The following is a 15,413-nucleotide window of genomic DNA, read 5'->3' as shown; positions in this document are numbered from 1 at the left end:
GATAGTCTTCTTCTTCTTCTTCTAACTTGCTTCTTTCCCAATTTGCAGATTTGCTTTAGATGAGGAAGCTTGCGTTGATGGAGTCTACTCTTCTCTTTATGCTTCCTTCTTGTTTTGATTTTCTACGATGAACAATGTCAAACTTGCTACCTATATATGTATGTATGGATGAAACCATTGTATGCTTGTTGTTGTATATGTTGGCTATGCATATGTGTTGGATGAAACCATTTGCTATGTATATGTGTTGGATGATCATATCCATATGGCAGGGATATGATTTGGTATGTATATGTGTTGGTATGCTTGTCAAAAGTATTTTCATATGTGTGTATATATATGTGAAATTCTATCAAATTGAATGAATTCAAGAAAAAAATAGAAAAATAGGGGCTATATAGACTCTTTCCCGTTTGCTGGCGGATGGCAACAAGCTTTGCCATCAGCTAGCGGATGGCAAACATGCCACGTGTCAGCTACCTGTGCAACCTGGGCCAGTAGGCTGGCTATATTGTTGCTTTGCCATCGGCCAGTGGATGGCAAAGAATGTTTAATATTTGCCGTCAGCCAGCTGACGACAAAGCTACCAAATAGGCCAGCCCCCAGGTGCTGCCACGTGGCACGCTTGGCCATCGGCTGGCCGACGGCAATGATTCAATGCTATTTGTCGTCCGCTGGCGGACAGCAAATTGGTAAAGGTCTTTGTCGTCCGCCAGCCGACGACAATGCATGCTGTTAACCCCTTAATTAACCTAAGCTGACACGTGCGCCGTCCAGGCTCTTTGCCGTCGGCTGGCGAACGGCAAAGACCTTTGTATCTTTGCCATCCGCCAGTAGACGGCAAAGAAGCCTTTGCCATAGCTTGTTCAGCCGGACGTGTTGCCGTCAGCTAGCTGGCGACAAAGGTCTTTGCCGTCCGCCATGCGTGCCTTTGCCATCCGCCATGGCTGACGGGAAAGTTCCTGATTCTTGTAGTGTGCGGGAATATATAGGCAAAAGAATTAGGTCAGGAGGTGCATGATGGGCCCACAAGGGTGGGGGCGCGCCCTCCGTCCTTTTTGCCGCCTCGTGGCTCCTCCGACTTCATCTCCAAGTCTCCTGGTTGTCTTCTGGTCCAAGAAAAATCATCGCGAACATTTTACTCCGTTTGGTATTTCTTTTCTGTGAAACTCAAAAACAGGGAAAAACAAGAACTGGCACTGGGCTCTAGGTTAATAGGTTAGTCCCAAAAATAATATAAAATAGCATATTAATTCATATAAAACATCCAAAACAGATAATATAATAGCATGGAACAATCAAAAATTATAGATACGTTGGAGACGTATCTCAAGCATCCCCAAGCTTAATTCATGCTCGTCCTCGAGTAGGTAAATGATAAAAATAGAATTTTTGATGTGGAATGCTACCTAACATACTTATCCATGTAATTTCTTTATTGTGGCATGAATGTTCAGATCTGTAAGATTCAAAACAAAAGTTTAATATTGACATAAAAACAATAATACTTCAAGCATACTAATAAGGCAATTATGTCTTATCAAAATAACATGGCTAAAGAAAGCTTATCCCTACAAAATCATATAGTCTGGCTATGCTCCATCTTCATCACACAAAATATTCAAATCATGCACAACCCTGATGACAAGCCAAGCAATTGTTTCATACTTTTGATGTTCTCACACTTTTTCAACTTTCACGCAATACATGAGCATGAGCCATGGACATAGTACTATAGGTGGAATAGAAGGTGGTTGTGGAGAAGACAAAAAGAAGGAGATAGTCTCACATCAACTAGGCGTATCAATGGGTTATAGAGATGCCCATCAATAGATATCAATGTGAGTGAGTAGGGATTGCCATGCAACAGATGCACTAGAGCTATAAGTTTATGAAAGCTCAAAAGTAAACTAAGTGGGTGTGCATCCAACTCGCTTGCTCACGAAGACCTAGGGAAATTTGAGGAATCCCATTATTGGAATATACAAGCCAAGTTATATAATGAAAAACAATTCCCACTGGTATATGAAAGTGACATCATAGGGGACTCTCTATCATGAAGATCATGGTGCTACTTTGAAGCACAAGTGTGGTAAAAGGATGGTAACATTGTCCCTTCTCTCTTTTCTATCATTTTTATATTTGGGCCTTCTCTCATTTTTTGGCCTCTTCTTTTTTTTCGTCCGGAGTCTCATCTCGACTTGTGGGGGAATCATAGTCTCCATCATCCTTTCCTCACATGGGACAATGCTATAATAATGAAGATCATCACACTTTTATTTACTTACAACTCAAGAATTACAACTCGATGCTTAGAACAAAATATGACTCTATGTGAATGCCTGCGGCGGTGTACTGGGATGTGCAATGAATCAAGAGTGACATGTATGAAAGAATTATGAATGGTGGCTTCGCCACAAATATGATGTCAACTACATGATCATGCAAAGCAATATGACAATGATGAAGTGTGTCATAATAAACAGAACGGTGGGAAGTTGCATGGCAATATATCTCGGAATGGCTATGGTAACTCCATAATAGGTAGGTATGGTGGCTGTTTTGAGGAAGGTATATGGTGGGTTTATGGTACAGGCGAAAGTTGTGCGACACTAGAGAGGCTAGCAATGGTGGAAGGGTGAGAGTGCGTATAATCCATGGACTCAAAATTAGTCATAAAGTACTCACATACTTATTGCAAAAATCTATTAGTTATCAAAATGAAGTACTACGTGCATGCTCCTCGGGGGATAGATTGGTAGGAAAAGACCATCGCTCGTCCCCGACCGACACTCATAAGGAAGACAATCAATAAATAAATCATGCTCCGACTTCATCGCATAATGGTTCACCATACGTGCATGTTATGGGAATCACAAACTTTAACACAAGCATTTCTCAAATTCACAATTACTTACTAGCATGACTCTAATATCACCATCTTCATATCTCAAAACAATCATAAGGAATCAAACTTCTTATAGTATTCAATGCACTTTATATGAAAGTTTTTATTATATCCCTCTTGGATGCCTATCATATTAGGACTAAATTTATTACCAAAGCAAATTACCATGTTGTTTAAAGACTCTCAAAATAATATAAGTGAAGCATGAGAGTTCGTCAATTTCTATAAAATAAAACCACTGCTATGCTCTAAAAAGATATAAGTGAAGCACTACAACAAAATTGCCTAGCTAAAAAGATATAAGTGAAGCACATAGAGTATTCTAATAAATTATGATTCATGCGTGTCCCTCTCAAAAGGTGTGTACAGCAAGGATGATTGTGGAAAACTAAAAAGAAAAGACTCAAATCATACAAGACTCTCTAAGCAAAACACATAGCATGTGGTGAATAAAAATATAGCCTCAAGTAAAGTTACTAATAGATGAAGACAAAAGAGGGGATGCCTTCTCTTGGTTGTCCTTGAGTATTCCTTGGGGGGCGTTGGGCATCCCCAATCTTAGGCTCTTGCCACCCCTTATTCCATAGTCCATCAAATCCTTACCCAAAACTTGAAAACTTCACAACACAAAACTCAAAAGAAAATCTCATAAGCTCCATTAGTATAAGAAAATAAATCACCACTTTTGGTACTGTTATGAACTCATTCTTTATTTATATTGGTGTAATAATTACTGTATTCCAACTTATCCATGTTTCATAACCCCCCCCCCCCCGATACTACCCATAGAATCATCAAAATAAGCAAACAACACAAAGAAAACAGAATCTGTAAAAAAACAGAACAGTCTGTAGTAATCTGTAACTCACAAATACTTCTGTAACTCCAAAAATTCTGAAACATTAGGATGACCTAAGCAATTTGTTTATTAATCTTCTTCAAAAGAATCAGTATTTTATCGCGCTTTTGTTAAAAATGAAAATTATTTTCCCGGGCGCGAAAGTTTCTGTTTTTCAGCAAGATCAATTTAACTATCACCATAAGCTATCCCAAAGGTCTTACTTGGCACGGACACTACTTAAAACACAAAACCACATCTAACCAGAGGCTAGATTAATTATTTATTGCAAAACAGAACCTAAAAACAAAAACAAAAATAAAATTGGGTTGCACCCAACAAATGCTTTTATTTAACGCCCTTAGCTAGGCATAAAACCACCAAAAGATCTAGGTATTGTCATCTTTGGTATGCAATTCTTTTCTCATCAAATCCTCCAAATCTTGTCTTAGCAAATCTATTATTTCCTTTATTTTCCCTCCTAGTAGATGAACTTAAATCATGAAAAGGACTTTTATTGGTAATTTTAACATTCATAAATCCATAGTCGGGATCATCACCATATATATCATCATATAAAATATGTATCTCGTTTCTAACGGGTTCCTTCATCATGTTATTCAACCAATCCCAATTAAATCCTACATAAATTCCCCTTGTAATTCAATCAAACTCCTCATAAGCCTCGAGGTACAAAGATTGAGAGATTTCTGAATAGGGAACTATCTTCCTAAGATTTTCACTATAAGATTGACAATTCCTAGATTCCAAGCTACGCATAGTTTCTTTATCATGGAGGATATCTTCAATTGGAGGGTGTTCAACATCCTTTTGATAAAAAGCAAAAATATCCCTAGCTTCTTGTATTATAAAATCAAATTCACGCATAAGGATGATGGTGGCAATCTTTTTATCTATTGGATGATTAATATTGGGAAGTTCATAAAAACACCTTTTTCAAAGCAGGATGAATATGCACAAATTTTCTTTCTAATTTCTCAACAAGCATAACAATGGCATCCGCATAACAGTTTGTATCAAGAAGAATAGATCTTTTATTAATAGGCATAGATCCCATACAATCAAAGAATTATTGGATAACACTCTTCCCAATAATATTACCGTCCCCCACATGAAAGATTTTTGTTTTGTAATTAGGAGGAGTTTCAGTTTCATGATCCAAAGAACAAGATTCAAGTTTTTACTCAATATTTTCAACGATAACCTCCCCAGATTCATACATGATTGCAACAAACCAACCTAGCAAACGAGCAAACCAAAAGCGAACGAAGAAGACAGACGGAAGAAGGGGCGAAGAAAAGGCAAATCTTTTCGAAAATCGTTTTAGAAGTGGGGAAGGGGAAAATGAGAGGCGAATGGCGAATAATGTAATGCAAGAGATGAGAGCTTATGATGGGTACTTGGTATGCCTTGACTTGGCATAGATCTCCCCGTCAACGGCGCCAGAAATTCTTCCTTTTACTTCTTAAGCTTGCGTTGGTTTTTCCCTTGAAGAGGAAAGGGTAATGCAGCAAATTAGAGATAAGTATTCCCCTCAGTTTTAGAACCAAGGTATCAATCGAGTAGGAGACAACACACAAGTCACCGAATACGTGCACAAACAATCAAACAACTTGGACCCAACACGATAAAGGGGATGTCAATCCCTTCACGGTTACTTGCAAAAGTGAGATCTGATAGGGATAGATAAACGGTAAAGTAAATATTTTTGGTATTTTTGGTTTATAGATCGGAAAGTAAAAGATTGCAAAATAGTAGATCGGAAACTAATATGATGAAAAATAGTAAATCGGAAACTTATATGATGGAAATAGACCCGGGGGCCATATGTTTCACTAGAGGCTTCTCTCAAGATAGCAAATAATAGGTGGGCGAACAAATTACTACCGAGCAATTGATAGAAAAGCGCAAAGTTATGACGATATCTAAGGCAATGATCATGAATATAGACATCATGTCCGTGTCAATTAGACCGAAACGATTCTGCATGTACTACTATTACTCCACACATCGACCGCTATCCAGCATGCATCTAGAGTATTAAGTTCATAAAAAATGGAGTAATGCATTAAGTAAGATGACATGATGTAGAGGAATTAACTCAAGCAATATGATGAAAACCCCATCTTTTATGCTCGATGGCAATAATACAATACATGCATGCCTTGCTGCCCCTACTATCACTGGGAAAGGATACCACAAGATTGAACCCAAAGCTAAGCACTTCTCCCATTGCAAGAAAACCAATCTAGTTGGCCAAACCAAAACGATAGTTCGAAGAGAATTACAAAGATATCAAATCATGCATAAAAGAATTTAGAGAATATTCAAATAATATTCATAGATAAGCTGATCATAAATCCACAATTCATTGGATCTCGGCAAATACAAGGCAAAAAAGTATTACATCGAATAGATCCGCAAGAACATCGAGGAGAACATGGTATTGAGAACCAAAGAGAGAGAAGAAGCCATCTAGCTACTAGCTATGGACCTGTAGGTCTGTGGTAAACTACTCACGCTTCATCGAAAGGGCAATAGATTTGATGTAGAAGCCCTCCGTGATCGAATCCCCCTCCAGCAGGGTGCCGGAAAAGGTCCCTAGATGGGATCTCAAGGGTACAGAAGGTTGTGGTGGTGGAAAAGTGTTTTCGTGGATGCCTCTGGTGGTTTGGGGATATGTGGGAATATATAGGTGAAAGAATTAAGTCATGAGCTGCACAAGGGGCCCACAAGGGTGGGGGCGTGCCCTACCCCCCTAGGCGCGCCCTCCGTCCTTGTGGCCGCTAGTGGCTCTTCAGACTTCATCTCCAAGTCTCATGGTTGTCTTCTGGTCCAAGAAAAATCATCGTGAAGGTTTTATTCCGTCTGGACTCCGTTTGGTATTCCTTTTCTGTGAAACTCAAAAACAGGAACTGGCACTAGGCTCTAGATTAATAGGTTAGCCGCAAAATAATATAAAATAGCATATTAATGCATATAAAACATCCAAAATAGATAATATAATAGCATGGAACAATAAAAAATTGTAAATATGTTGGAGACGTATCAGCTATCTCCGCAGGGCTTCGCCTAAGCACTCCAAAAATATGACCAAGGTACGAAACTGTGGAGAGGGGCACCGCACACGGCTAAGAGATTGTCATGGCATTGTGTGGAGCCCCCTCCCACATATATATGAAATAAATATGCCCTAGAGGAAATAATAAAGTTGTTATTTTATATTTCCTTATTCATGGTAAAGGATTATTGTTCATGCTACAATTGTGTTGATCGGAAACCTTAATACATGTGTGGATACATAAACAAATACTGTGTCCCTACTGAGCCTCTACTAGACTAGCTCATTGATCAAAGATGGTTAAGGTTTCCTAACCATAGACATGTGTTGTCATTTGATAACGTGATCACATCATTAGGAGAATGATGTGATGGACAAGACCCATCCATTAGCTTACCATAATGATCGTTCAATTTATTGCTACAACTTTCTTCATGTCAAATACTTATTCCTTTGACTATGAGATTATGCAACTCCCAGATACCAGAGGAATACCTTTTGTGCTATCAAACGTCACAACATTACTGGGTGATCATAAAGTTGCTCTATGCTACCTCTTCAGCATTGCGTTGGTTTTCCCTAGAAGAGGAAAGGGTGATGCAGCAAAGTAGCATAAGTATTTCCCTAAGTTTTTGAGAACCAAGGTATCAATCTAGTAGGAGGCCACACAAAAGTCCCTCGTACCTACACAAACAAATAAGAACATCGCAACCAATGCGATAAAGGGGTTGTCAATCCCTTCACGGTCACTTACGAGAGTGAGATCTGATAGAGATAATAATGATAAGATAAATATTTTTGGTGTTTTATGATATATATTTAAAGTAAAGATTGCAAAGTAAGATAGACTGGAAACTTATATGATGGAGAATAGACCCCGGGGCCATAGGTTTCACTTGTGGCTTCTCTCAAGATAGCATAAGTATTACGGTGGGTGAACGAATTACTGTCGAGCAATTGATAGAAAAGCGAATAATTATGAGAATATCTAGGCATGATCATGTATATAGGCATCACCTCCGTGACAAGTAGACCGACTCCTGCCTGCATCTACTACTATTACTCCACACATCGACTGCTATCCAGCATGCATCTAGAGTATTAAGTTCATAAGAACAGAGTAACGCCTTAGGTAAGATGACATGATGTAGAGGGATAAACTCAAGCAATATGATATAAATCCCATCTTTTTATGCTCGATGGCAACAATACAATACATGTCGTTTCCCTTTCTGTCACTGGGATCGAGCACCGCAATATTGAACCCCAAGCTAAGCACTTCTCCCATTGCAAGAAAGATCAATCTAGTAGGCCGAACCAAACTGATAATTCGAAGAGACTTGCAAAGATAACCAATCATGCATAAAAGATTTCAGAGAAGAATCAAATATTGTTCATAGATAGACTTGGTCATAAACCCAAAATTCATCGGATCTCGACAAACACACCACAAAAAGAGTTACATCGAATAGATCTCCAAGAAGATCGAGGATAACTTTGTATTGAGATGCAAAGAGAGAGAAGAAGCCATCTAGCTAATAACTATGGACCTGAAGGTCTGAATTAAACTACTGACACATCATCGGAGGGGCCATGGAGTTGATGTAGAGGCCCTCCGTGATCAATGCCCCCTCCGGTGGAGATCCGAAAAAGGCCCCTAAGATGGGATCTCTTGGGTACAAAAGGTTGCGCCGGTGGAAATAGTGTTTCATGGTGCTCCTGGATGTTTTCAGGGTATGTGAACATATATAGGAGGAAGAAGTAGGTCGGTTGACCCACGAGGGGGGAGGGCACACCCAGGGGGTAGGCGCGCCCCCTGCCTCATGGACTCCTCGTAGGTTTCTTGACGTCCACTCCAAGTCCTCTGGATCACGTTTGTTCCAAAAATCACGCTCCCGAAGGTTTCATTCCGTTTGGACTCCGTTTGATATTCCTTTTCTGCGAAACACTGAAATACGCAAAAAACAGCAATTTGCACTAGGCCTTGGGTTAATATGTTAGTCCCAAAAATAATATAAAAGTGTAAAATAAAGCCCATTAACATCCAAAACAGATAATATAATAGCATGGAACAATAAAAAATTATAGATACGTTGGAGATGTATCAGCATCCCCAAGCTTAATTCCTGCTCATCCTCGAGTAGGTAAATGATAAAAACATAATTTTTGATGTGCAATGCTTTCTAGCATGTTCTTCAATGTATTTTTCTCTATTGTGGCATGAATGTTCAGATCCGAAAGATTCAAGATAAAAGTTTATTTTTGAGATAAAAATACTAATACTCCAAGTATGCTAATCAAGCAATTATGTCTTATCAAAATACCATAGCAAAGAAAACTTATCCCTACAAAGTCATATAGTTTGGCCATGCTTCATTTTCGTCACACAAAATGCTCCCATCATGCGCAACCCCAATGACAAGCCAAGCAATTGTTTCATACTTAGCCTTTTCAAACTCTTTCAACTTTTACGCAATATATGAGCGCGAGCCATGGACATAGCACTATGGGTGGAATATAATATGATGATTGAGGTTGTGTGAGAAGACAAAAAGGGAGAAAGTATCACATTGACGCGACTAATCAATGGGCTATGGAGATGCCCACCGATTGATGTCAATGCAAGGAGTAGGGATTGCCATGCAACGGATGCACTAGAGCTATAAATATATCAAAGCTCATCAAAGAAACTAAGTGGGTGTGCATCCAACTTGCTTGCTCACGAAGACCTAGGGCATTTGAGGAAGCCCATCATCGGAATATACAAGCCAAGATATATAATGAAAAATTCCCACTAGTATATGAAAGTGACAAAATAAGAGACTCTCTATCATGAAGATAATGGTGCTACTTTGAAGCACAAGTGTGGAAAAAGGATAGTAACGTTGTCCCTTCTCTCTTTTTCTCTCATTTTTTTATTTGGGCCTTCTTTTCTCTTTTTTTATGGCCTCTTTTTTTTTTCCGGAGTCTCATACCGACTTGTGGGGGAATCATAGTCTCCATCATTCTTTCCTCACATGGGACAATGCTCTAATGATGATCATCACACTTTTATTTACTTACAACTCAAGAATTACAACTCGATATTTAGAACAAAATATGACTCTATGTGAATGCCTTCGGCGGTGTACCGGGATTGCGATGAATCAAGAGTGAAATGTATGAAAAATTAAGCATGGTTGCTTTGCCACAAATACGATGTCAACTACATGATCATGCAAAGCAATATTACAATGATGATGCGTGTCATAATAAATGGAACGGTGGAAAGTTGCATGGCAATATATCTCGGAATGGCTATGGAAATGCCATAATAGGTAGGTATGGTGGCTGTTTTGAGGAAGATATAAGGAGGCTTATGTGTGATAGAGCGTATCATATCACGGGGTTTGGATGCACCGGTGACGTTTGCACCAACTCTCAAGGTGAGAAAGGGCAATGCACGGTACCGAAGAGGCTAGCAATGATGGAAGGGGGAGAGTGCGTATAATCCATGGACTCAACATTAGTCATAAAGAACTCACATACTTATTGCAAAAATCTACAAGTCATCAAAACCAAGCACTACGCGCATGCTCCTAGGGGGATATATTGGTAGGAGCAGACCATCGCTTGTCCCCGACCGCCACTCATAAGGAAAGCAATCAAAGAACACCCCATGCTTCAAATTTGTCACACAACGTTTACCATACGTGCATGCTACGGGACTTGCCAACTTCATGTAACATCCCAAATTTTCAATTTGGAATGTTATACAATAGATCATCACTTCATATCATATTTTATTGCATTTTGGTTGATCCTAGAAATTTCACGCAACTCAAGGACCCTCGGAGAGAGTTGGGGATTTCGTCATTTTCATATTTGAGTTTTCTCAAATTTTGGGAATAGGATCATTTGATTTTATTTATTTTATCTTCAATTATTTCTATTACGAAAATATGAGAGAGGGAATAAAATGACTTTCCCAAAATAAAAAAATATTGAGGATTTAATAGTAAAATCAACTAAGATTTTATTTTGGTTTTATTTGCTATTTTATTTGAATTTAGAAAAAATGCACGTTTTTCAAAATTGCATTTAGGCCCCAAATAAATGTTCATCCTGTGCGGCTTGATTTTAGAAGCCGGGGAAAATTTACTTCGAGATTTTTGGAGTCCGTTTAGTGTTCCTTTTGTTTTTTTCTAAGCGTAATGTTTAAAAAAAAGTCGAACCGACCTACCGGGCCGTGTCCGACCAGGACACTCGGCCCGGCTGGCCTTTATAAGTCAAGGCCCCAGCCCGAGCCGCCCAACCCTAGCCGCCCGAGCCGCCCAACCATAGCGCCGCCGCCGCCCGCGCCGCCGCCACCCGTTGCCCGCGTCGCCGTCGCCGCCGCGCCGGCGGAGCCGCCGTTGCCGGACCCGCATGCCGAGGTTGCCCCGCCGCCGTTTTTTAGAAAAACTGTTCGGTTTTTTCGTCGGGTTTTTTAGATCCGTTTTTTTTCGATAGATCGGTTTTTTCGGTTTAGTTAATTAGCGAGCATTCGCTCGTTCGTTCGTTTTAATGAACGCGTTCATCATTTAGAACCAGATAACGAACGCTCGTTCGTTAATCTGTTCGTCGTTTTCCTTTTCTTGGATTAAATCCGCGATTTTTCTGATCGCGATTCCTGATCCGATTTTTGTTCTAGTGTAACTTTTCGCTCATTTATCGGAATCAGGCGATTCAAGCGCGTGGAGTTTCATCTCGAAACCCTCTTTCCGTTTAACCAACTCAAACAAGATTTTGCCTCTATAAAAATTGCCCTAGATCCAGAATAGTAAATGAAGCCTGTTTCTTTTGCCGTTTGTCTTTTGTTGCTTCGTTCGATTTGATTCTGTTTGCCAACCGAAGTTCTTAAGTTGGTCTTTCTGGTTAGATCTCTTATTTGAGTTTTACCTGTGCATTAGATCAGTACTTATTGTATGCTTGTTTGTTTGAGATAGAGTATCCGGAGTGCGCCGCTTGCTACTTCGAATCGCTAGGTTTTGCGGATCATCAGCAAGGCAAGTAACACTTTGATCATACCTCCTACTACCCAGTTTTTATTGCATTAGATCAATCCTCACACATTGCATGTTTAGGATCAAATTAAATTGTGGGTTTGGGAAGTAGTTGAGGTAGTACCTATTACCTGTTTATTATCAAACCTTTGGGAGTTACTTCTATGTTTGCTTATTATGCCATGCTATGCTAGTAGACATGGATTGGGTGAGTGAAATCCATGACAGATGTGAGTTTATTAAATTAATGGTTTATCTAAGGTGGGAACTTAAATACACATCTGGGTGGATTGAGGCACCTGGGTCTTCCAGCGATTGCCTATTCTCTTTTGGACCGCCACCCAGGCTCAAAGGGATCATGAGATTATTTCATACTAGAAACTTCCGTGTGCAGCCACAAGCTACTATGGGCTCTAGCATACTTGACTAAGTTGTGCGAACTCTTATAGTGGTAGACTAGCAGATGTAGGAGAAAGTAGGTGTAACGGTCTACCCGATCGTAAGGTGTTAGTGCTTCTGAAAGACTATGTCTCGGTCATCCGTTTCTCAAACACCATGTAGTGCGAGAATCCCAACGGAGGAGATCGAGTCTTGTGAGGAAAAGTGCGCAAACCTCTACAGAGTGTATAGACTAATCATGGTTAGCCGTGTCCCCGGTGATGGACATCTTGAGTATCTAGTACTTGGATTATCATGTGAATCTCATCATGTTACTCTAATTAATTTGTTGGGTTTGTAATGTTGATGTTTAATTGGGATTGAGAGCGTGTCTACACTCTCAATGTTTAACAAATACCTTGATAGTTAAATAAAATTTATTCCTTTGCAGTAGGGAAAAATTGGCTTTATGCAAAACTGTAACCATAGAGCTTTCCACCAGCCAAATATGCATATATAATAGCCTTATTCTTTCATTGCTCTCTATGTGTTACATTGCCAGCATATTCCATGTGCTGACCCGTTTCGGGCTACAACGTGCATGTTGCAGACTTTTCAGACGACGAGTAAGGTGCTTTTAGGTCGTGGTTCTATACTCAATGATGCCGTTGGAGTTGATGGACTCACTTATCTTCCAAGCCGTCCGCTGTTATCGTTATTAGATGGCCTTAAGCCATATTTATTGTAATAAGTTCTCTTTTGAGACACTCGTTGTAATAAGTGTGTGATTGCTACTCTGTTATAAATCCTTCAAGTACTGTGTGGTGTCAGCATTACTGATCCAGGGATGACACCTGAGCATAGAGATTGGACCGTTTGAGGTATGGTCGTTACAAGATGGTATCAGAGCACACACTGACTATAGGACACGACCACTAAGCTAAAGCCCTAGATCACTACTCTCTCTTCTCATTCTGACTTCTCATCTTTTCTACTCGTTTAGGATGGCGGATGCAAGGAACTAGTTCACGCAACCGGATGAAGATACACCCTTTGGACGTCACTTGGAGGAAGTCACTAGATATCTAAACATAGGAGTACCAAGCTTCACCGGGAGTTACAACGCCACTTTACGTGAAGAAGAGCGCTGGATGATTCAAGTTCAAGTTCCAGGAAGGACGTTCATGCCAGTTGATACGTCTCCGTCGTATCTACTTTTCCAAACACTTTTGCCCTTGTTTTGGACTCTAACTTGTATGATTTGAATGGAACTAACCCGGACGGACGCTGTTTTCAGTAGAATTGCCATGGTGTTGTTTTATGTGCAGAAAACAAATATTCTCGGAATGACCTGAAACTCCACGGAACATCTTAGAAAAAACAATAAAAAATCCTTGCCAAAGATGAAGACCAGGGGGCCCACACCCTTCTCACGAGGGTGGGGGGCGCCCCCCTAGAGCATGCCCCCTACCTCGTGCCCCCCCTGGAAACCCTCCGACGCCAACTCCAACTCTATATATTCGCTTTCGGAGAGAAAAAATAGGAGAGAAGAAATCATCACGTTTTACGATACGGAGCTGCCTCCAAGCCCTAAAACCTCTCGGGAGGGCTGATCTGGAGTCCGTTCGGGGCTCCGGAGAGGGGGATTCGTCGTCGTCGTCATCATCAACCATCCTCCATCACCAATTTCATGATGCTCACCGCCGTGCGTGAATAATTCCATCGTAGGCTTGCTGGACGGTGATGGGTTGGATGAGATTTATCATGTAATCGAGTTAGTTTTGTTAGGGTTTGATCCCTAGTATCCATTATGTTCTGAGATTGATGTTGCTATGACTTTGCTATGCTTAATGCTTGTCACTAGGGCCCGAGTGCCATGATTTTAGATCTGAACCTATTATGTTTTCATGAATATATGTGAGTTCTTGATCCTATCTTGCAAGTCTATAGTCACCTACTATGTGTTATGATCCGGCAACCCCGAAGTGACAATAATCGGGACCACTCCCGGTGATGACCATAGTTTGAGGAGTTCATGTATTCACTATGTGCTAATGCTTTGTTCCGGTTCTCTATTAAAAGGAGGCCTTAATATCCCTAAGTTTCCAATAGGACCCGCTGCCATAGGAGGGTAGGACAAAAGATGTCATGCAAGTTCTTTTCCATAAGCACGTATGACTATATACGGAATACATGCCTACATTACATTGATGAATTGGAGCTAGTTCTGTGTCACCCTATGTTATGACTGTTACATGATGAACCGCATCCGGCATAATTATCCATCACTGATCCGGTGCCTACGAGTTTTCCATATACTGGTTCTCGCTTATTTACTTTTCCGCTGCTACTGTTACAATCACTACAAAATACCAAAAGCATTACTTTTGGTGTCTTTACTTTTGTTGCCGCTACCACTACTATCATATTACTTTGCTACTAAACACTTTGCTGCAGATACTAAGTTTCCAGGTGTGGTTGAATTGACAACTCAGCTGCTAATACTTGGGAATATTCTTTGGCTCCCCTTGTGTCGAATCAATAAATTTGGGTTGAATACTCTACCCTGGAAAGCTGTTGCGATCCCCTATACTTGTGGGTTATCAAGACTAATTTCTGGCACCATTGCCGGGGAGCATAGCTCTATTCTTTGAGTCACTTGGGATTTATATCTGCTTATCATTATGAAGAACTTGAGAGATCCAAAAACCAAGATCTATCCCTCAACTACGAGGGGAGGTAAGGAACTGCCATCTAGCTCTGCACTCGATTCACCTTCTATTATGAGTAAGCTAGCGACACCTACACCTGCTTCTGCTATTCGTTCTGATATGTCGCATGTTATTGATGATGCCACTTCTGCTATGCATGATACTTATGATGAAACTGCTTCTATGCCTGATACTACTGTGCCCCTTAGTGAATTTCTTGATGAACAAATTGCTAGGGCTAGAGAAAAAGAAATTATTGAATCTGAATATGATGATGATAGTGATGATGAAAATATGCCTGTTATTCCTAAGGGCTATCTTTTTGATATGGAATCTTCTGCCGCTATTTTTGCTTGCAAAGATAGATATGAGCTTAAGAGGTTATTAATTAAATGGAACAAAGAATCACTTAGAGATAAAATGAGACCCGACCCTGCTTTTGCTACTTCACCTATATGTGTTCCTGATAAGG

The sequence above is a fragment of the Triticum urartu genome, chromosome 5 (assembly GCF_003073215.2).
Source record: "Triticum urartu cultivar G1812 chromosome 5, Tu2.1, whole genome shotgun sequence".
Classification (NCBI taxonomy): Eukaryota; Viridiplantae; Streptophyta; class Magnoliopsida; order Poales; family Poaceae; genus Triticum; species Triticum urartu.
The sequence above is the reverse complement of the archived record's forward strand: the minus strand, read 5'-3'. Positions refer to the sequence as shown.